The sequence below is a fragment of the Hypomesus nipponensis genome, chromosome 28 (genome assembly GCF_054491055.1).
Source record: "Hypomesus nipponensis isolate SF chromosome 28, ASM5449105v1, whole genome shotgun sequence".
Classification (NCBI taxonomy): domain Eukaryota; kingdom Metazoa; phylum Chordata; class Actinopteri; order Osmeriformes; family Osmeridae; genus Hypomesus; species Hypomesus nipponensis.
Window position 1 is genome coordinate 422,501 of NC_140388.1, and position 5,000 is coordinate 427,500.

At 47.1% G+C, this 5,000-nt stretch overlaps 17 non-coding genes and 1 pseudogene across 17 annotated transcripts in view; all 18 read left to right on the forward strand.

The window, feature by feature from the left end:
- The window catches only part of LOC146216706 (5S ribosomal RNA), a 119-nt gene extending 27 nt beyond the window's left edge, over positions 1-92 (forward strand). Inside the window, exon 1 of the ribosomal RNA XR_014752902.1 lies at positions 1-92. This exon is cut by the window's left edge and continues 27 nt beyond it. This is a non-coding gene — a ribosomal RNA (5S ribosomal RNA).
- A 182-nt stretch (positions 93-274) lies between these two features.
- On the forward strand, positions 275-393 carry LOC146216707 (5S ribosomal RNA). The gene has a single exon (XR_014752903.1). It is a non-coding gene; the product is annotated as a 5S ribosomal RNA (ribosomal RNA).
- Positions 394-563: 170 nt separating this feature from the next.
- Positions 564-682, forward strand: LOC146216708 (5S ribosomal RNA). Its single transcript, XR_014752905.1, has one exon. It is a non-coding gene; the product is annotated as a 5S ribosomal RNA (ribosomal RNA).
- A 184-nt stretch (positions 683-866) lies between these two features.
- Positions 867-985, forward strand: LOC146216709 (5S ribosomal RNA). Its single transcript, XR_014751945.1, has one exon. It is a non-coding gene; the product is annotated as a 5S ribosomal RNA (ribosomal RNA).
- Positions 986-1,157: 172 nt separating this feature from the next.
- On the forward strand, positions 1,158-1,276 carry LOC146216710 (5S ribosomal RNA). The gene has a single exon (XR_014751946.1). It is a non-coding gene; the product is annotated as a 5S ribosomal RNA (ribosomal RNA).
- Positions 1,277-1,458: 182 nt separating this feature from the next.
- Positions 1,459-1,577, forward strand: LOC146216711 (5S ribosomal RNA). Its single transcript, XR_014751947.1, has one exon. It is a non-coding gene; the product is annotated as a 5S ribosomal RNA (ribosomal RNA).
- A 172-nt stretch (positions 1,578-1,749) lies between these two features.
- LOC146216712 (5S ribosomal RNA) lies at positions 1,750-1,868 on the forward strand. Its single transcript, XR_014752584.1, has one exon. It is a non-coding gene; the product is annotated as a 5S ribosomal RNA (ribosomal RNA).
- Positions 1,869-2,050: 182 nt separating this feature from the next.
- Positions 2,051-2,169, forward strand: LOC146216713 (5S ribosomal RNA). The gene has a single exon (XR_014752906.1). It is a non-coding gene; the product is annotated as a 5S ribosomal RNA (ribosomal RNA).
- A 176-nt stretch (positions 2,170-2,345) lies between these two features.
- On the forward strand, positions 2,346-2,464 carry LOC146216714 (5S ribosomal RNA). Its single transcript, XR_014752907.1, has one exon. It is a non-coding gene; the product is annotated as a 5S ribosomal RNA (ribosomal RNA).
- A 178-nt stretch (positions 2,465-2,642) lies between these two features.
- Positions 2,643-2,761, forward strand: LOC146216715 (5S ribosomal RNA). Its single transcript, XR_014752908.1, has one exon. It is a non-coding gene; the product is annotated as a 5S ribosomal RNA (ribosomal RNA).
- Positions 2,762-2,937: 176 nt separating this feature from the next.
- On the forward strand, positions 2,938-3,056 carry LOC146216716 (5S ribosomal RNA). The gene has a single exon (XR_014751948.1). It is a non-coding gene; the product is annotated as a 5S ribosomal RNA (ribosomal RNA).
- A 176-nt stretch (positions 3,057-3,232) lies between these two features.
- Positions 3,233-3,351, forward strand: LOC146216717 (5S ribosomal RNA). Its single transcript, XR_014752909.1, has one exon. It is a non-coding gene; the product is annotated as a 5S ribosomal RNA (ribosomal RNA).
- Positions 3,352-3,523: 172 nt separating this feature from the next.
- Positions 3,524-3,642, forward strand: LOC146216718 (5S ribosomal RNA). The gene has a single exon (XR_014752910.1). It is a non-coding gene; the product is annotated as a 5S ribosomal RNA (ribosomal RNA).
- Positions 3,643-3,818: 176 nt separating this feature from the next.
- LOC146216719 (5S ribosomal RNA) lies at positions 3,819-3,937 on the forward strand. Its single transcript, XR_014752911.1, has one exon. It is a non-coding gene; the product is annotated as a 5S ribosomal RNA (ribosomal RNA).
- Positions 3,938-4,119: 182 nt separating this feature from the next.
- LOC146216720 (5S ribosomal RNA) lies at positions 4,120-4,238 on the forward strand. The gene has a single exon (XR_014752912.1). It is a non-coding gene; the product is annotated as a 5S ribosomal RNA (ribosomal RNA).
- A 162-nt stretch (positions 4,239-4,400) lies between these two features.
- Positions 4,401-4,519, forward strand: LOC146216721 (5S ribosomal RNA; annotated as a pseudogene).
- A 178-nt stretch (positions 4,520-4,697) lies between these two features.
- LOC146216722 (5S ribosomal RNA) lies at positions 4,698-4,816 on the forward strand. Its single transcript, XR_014753116.1, has one exon. It is a non-coding gene; the product is annotated as a 5S ribosomal RNA (ribosomal RNA).
- A 172-nt stretch (positions 4,817-4,988) lies between these two features.
- LOC146216723 (5S ribosomal RNA) overlaps positions 4,989-5,000 on the forward strand; it is a 119-nt gene continuing 107 nt past the window's right edge. The window contains exon 1 of the ribosomal RNA XR_014752913.1: positions 4,989-5,000. This exon is cut by the window's right edge and continues 107 nt beyond it. This is a non-coding gene — a ribosomal RNA (5S ribosomal RNA).

The following is a 5,000-nucleotide window of genomic DNA, read 5'->3' on the forward strand; positions in this document are numbered from 1 at the left end:
CCCGATCTCGTCTGATCTCGGAAGCTAAGCAGGGTCGGGCCTGGTTAGTACTTGGATGGGAGACCGCCTGGGAATACCAGGTGCTGTATGCTCTTTTGCTCATTCACTTAGAAACTGACATCTTGCAATATGCACAAGTAGTCCTTCATGAAAGGGGCTGGAAACTGTTTTCATTTTGACACGAGAGAGAGAGAGAGAGAGAGAGAGAGACCACCTTGCATTGTCAAATGCCAAATCTGTATATGGATAAGTAGCCTATGGTTGTCAACTTATTTCGTACGGCCATACCAGCCTGGCAACGCCCGATCTCGTCTGATCTCGGAAGCTAAGCAGGGTCGGGCCTGGTTAGTACTTGGATGGGAGACCGCCTGGGAATACCAGGTGCTGTATGCTCTTTTGCTCATTCACTTAGAAACTGACATCTTGCAATATGCACAAGTAGTCCTTCATGAAAGGGGCTGGAAGCTGTTTTCATTTTGACACGAGAGAGAGAGAGAGACTACCTTGCATTGTCAATTGCTAAATCTGTATATGGATAAGTAGCCTATGGTTGTCAACTTATTTCGTACGGCCATACCAGCCTGGCAACGCCCGATCTCGTCTGATCTCGGAAGCTAAGCAGGGTCGGGCCTGGTTAGTACTTGGATGGGAGACCGCCTGGGAATACCAGGTGCTGTATGCTCTTTTGCTCATTCACTTAGAAACTGACATCTTGCAATATGCACAAGTAGTCCTTCATGAAAGGGGCTGGAAACTGTTTTCATTTTGACACGAGAGAGAGAGAGAGAGAGAGAGAGAGAGACCACCTTGCATTGTCAAATGCCAAATCTGTATATGGATAAGTAGCCTATGGTTGTCAACTTATTTCGTACGGCCATACCAGCCTGGCAACGCCCGATCACGTCTGATCTCGGAAGCTAAGCAGGGTCGGGCCTGGTTAGTACTTGGATGGGAGACCGCCTGGGAATACCAGGTGCTGTATGCTCTTTTGCTCATTCACTTAGAAACTGACATCTTGCAATATGCACAAGTAGTCCTTCATGAAAGGGGCTGGAAGCTGTTTTCATTTTGACACGAGAGAGAGAGAGAGAGACCACCTTGCATTGTCAATTGCTAAATCTGTATATGGATAAGTAGCCTATGGTTGTCAACTTATTTCGTACGGCCATACCAGCCTGGCAACGCCCGATCACGTCTGATCTCGGAAGCTAAGCAGGGTCGGGCCTGGTTAGTACTTGGATGGGAGACCGCCTGGGAATACCAGGTGCTGTATGCTCTTTTGCTCATTCACTTAGAAACTGACATCTTGCAATATGCACAAGTAGTCCTTCATGAAAGGGGCTGGAAGCTGTTTTCATTTTGACACGAGAGAGAGAGAGAGAGAGAGAGAGAGACTACCTTGCATTGTCAATTGCTAAATCTGTATATGGATAAGTAGCCTATGGTTGTCAACTTATTTCGTACGGCCATACCAGCCTGGCAACGCCCGATCACGTCTGATCTCGGAAGCTAAGCAGGGTCGGGCCTGGTTAGTACTTGGATGGGAGACCGCCTGGGAATACCAGGTGCTGTATGCTCTTTTGCTCATTCACTTAGAAACTGACATCTTGCAATATGCACAAGTAGTCCTTCATGAAAGGGGCTGGAAGCTGTTTTCATTTTGACACGAGAGAGAGAGAGAGAGACCACCTTGCATTGTCAATTGCTAAATCTGTATATGGATAAGTAGCCTATGGTTGTCAACTTATTTCGTACGGCCATACCAGCTTGTCAACGCCCGATCACGTCTGATCTCGGAAGCTAAGCAGGGTTGGGCCTGGTTAGTACTTGGATGGGAGACCGCCTGGGAATACCAGGTGCTGTATGCTCTTTTGCTCATTCACTTAGAAACTGACATCTTGCAATATGCACAAGTAGTCCTTCATGAAAGGGGCTGGAAGCTGTTTTCATTTTGACACGAGAGAGAGAGAGAGAGAGAGAGAGAGACTACCTTGCATTGTCAATTGCTAAATCTGTATATGGATAAGTAGCCTATGGTTGTCAACTTATTTCGTACGGCCATACCAGCCTGGCAACGCCCGATCTCGTCTGATCTCGGAAGCTAAGCAGGGTCGGGCCTGGTTAGTACTTGGATGGGAGACCGCCTGGGAATACCAGGTGCTGTATGCTCTTTTGCTCATTCACTTAGAAACTGACATCTTGCAATATGCACAAGTAGTCCTTCATGAAAGGGGCTGGAAGCTGTTTTCATTTTGACACGAGAGAGAGAGAGAGAGAGAGACTACCTTGCATTGTCAATTGCTAAATCTGTATATGGATAAGTAGCCTATGGTTGTCAACTTATTTCGTACGGCCATACCAGCCTGGCAACGCCCGATCTCGTCTGATCTCGGAAGCTAAGCAGGGTCGGGCCTGGTTAGTACTTGGATGGGAGACCGCCTGGGAATACCAGGTGCTGTATGCTCTTTTGCTCATTCACTTAGAAACTGACATCTTGCAATATGCACAAGTAGTCCTTCATGAAAGGGGCTGGAAGCTGTTTTCATTTTGACACGAGAGAGAGAGAGAGAGAGAGAGACTACCTTGCATTGTCAATTGCTAAATCTGTATATAGATAAGTAGCCTATGGTTGTCAACTTATTTCGTACGGCCATACCAGCCTGGCAACGCCCGATCTCGTCTGATCTCGGAAGCTAAGCAGGGTCGGGCCTGGTTAGTACTTGGATGGGAGACCGCCTGGGAATACCAGGTGCTGTATGCTCTTTTGCTCATTCACTTAGAAACTGACATCTTGCAATATGCACAAGTAGTCCTTCATGAAAGGGGCTGGAAGCTGTTTTCATTTTGACACGAGAGAGAGAGAGAGAGAGAGACCACCTTGCATTGTCAATTGCTAAATCTGTATATGGATAAGTAGCCTATGGTTGTCAACTTATTTCGTACGGCCATACCAGCCTGGCAACGCCCGATCACGTCTGATCTCGGAAGCTAAGCAGGGTCGGGCCTGGTTAGTACTTGGATGGGAGACCGCCTGGGAATACCAGGTGCTGTATGCTCTTTTGCTCATTCACTTAGAAACTGACATCTTGCAATATGCACAAGTAGTCCTTCATGAAAGGGGCTGGAAGCTGTTTTCATTTTGACACGAGAGAGAGAGAGAGAGAGAGACTACCTTGCATTGTCAATTGCTAAATCTGTATATGGATAAGTAGCCTATGGTTGTCAACTTATTTCGTACGGCCATACCAGCCTGGCAACGCCCGATCTCGTCTGATCTCGGAAGCTAAGCAGGGTCGGGCCTGGTTAGTACTTGGATGGGAGACCGCCTGGGAATACCAGGTGCTGTATGCTCTTTTGCTCATTCACTTAGAAACTGAAATCTTGCAATATGCACAAGTAGTCCTTCATGAAAGGGGCTGGAAGCTGTTTTCATTTTGACACGAGAGAGAGAGAGAGAGACCACCTTGCATTGTCAATTGCTAAATCTGTATATGGATAAGTAGCCTATGGTTGACAACTTATTTCGTACGGCCATACCAGCCTGGCAACGCCCGATCTCGTCTGATCTCGGAAGCTAAGCAGGGTCGGGCCTGGTTAGTACTTGGATGGGAGACCGCCTGGGAATACCAGGTGCTGTATGCTCTTTTGCTCATTCACTTAGAAACTGACATCTTGCAATATGCACAAGTAGTCCTTCATGAAAGGGGCTGGAAGCTGTTTTCATTTTGACACGAGAGAGAGAGAGAGAGAGAGACTACCTTGCATTGTCAATTGCTAAATCTGTATATGGATAAGTAGCCTATGGTTGTCAACTTATTTCGTACGGCCATACCAGCCTGGCAACGCCCGATCTCGTCTGATCTCGGAAGCTAAGCAGGGTCGGGCCTGGTTAGTACTTGGATGGGAGACCGCCTGGGAATACCAGGTGCTGTATGCTCTTTTGCTCATTCACTTAGAAACTGACATCTTGCAATATGCACAAGTAGTCCTTCATGAAAGGGGCTGGAAGCTGTTTTCATTTTGACACGAGAGAGAGAGAGAGAGAGAGAGAGAGACTACCTTGCATTGTCAATTGCTAAATCTGTATATGGATAAGTAGCCTATGGTTGTCAACTTATTTCGTACGGCCATACCAGCCTGGCAACGCCCGATCTCGTCTGATCTCGGAAGCTAAGCAGGGTCGGGCCTGGTTAGTACTTGGATGGGAGACCGCCTGGGAATACCAGGTGCTGTATGCTCTTTTGCTCATTCACTTAGAAACTGAAATCTTGCAATATGCACAAGTAGTCCTTCATGAAAGGGGCTGGAAGCTGTTTTCATTTTGACACGAGAGAGACCACCTTGCATTGTCAATTGCTAAATCTGTATATGGATAAGTAGCCTATGGTTGTCAACTTATTTCGTACGGCCATACCAGCCTGGCAACGCCCGATCACGTCTGATCTCGGAAGCTAAGCAGGGTCCGGCCTGGTTAGTACTTGGATGGGAGACCGCCTGGGAATACCAGGTGCTGTATGCTCTTTTGCTCATTCACTTAGAAACTGACATCTTGCAATATGCACAAGTAGTCCTTCATGAAAGGGGCTGGAAGCTGTTTTCATTTTGACACGAGAGAGAGAGAGAGAGAGAGAGACTACCTTGCATTGTCAATTGCTAAATCTGTATATGGATAAGTAGCCTATGGTTGTCAACTTATTTCGTACGGCCATACCAGCCTGGCAACGCCCGATCTCATCTGATCTCGGAAGCTAAGCAGGGTCGGGCCTGGTTAGTACTTGGATGGGAGACCGCCTGGGAATACCAGGTGCTGTATGCTCTTTTGCTCATTCACTTAGAAACTGAAATCTTGCAATATGCACAAGTAGTCCTTCATGAAAGGGGCTGGAAGCTGTTTTCATTTTGACACGAGAGAGAGAGAGAGAGACCACCTTGCATTGTCAATTGCTAAATCTGTATATGGATAAGTAGCCTATGGTTGTCAACTTATTTCGTACGGCCAT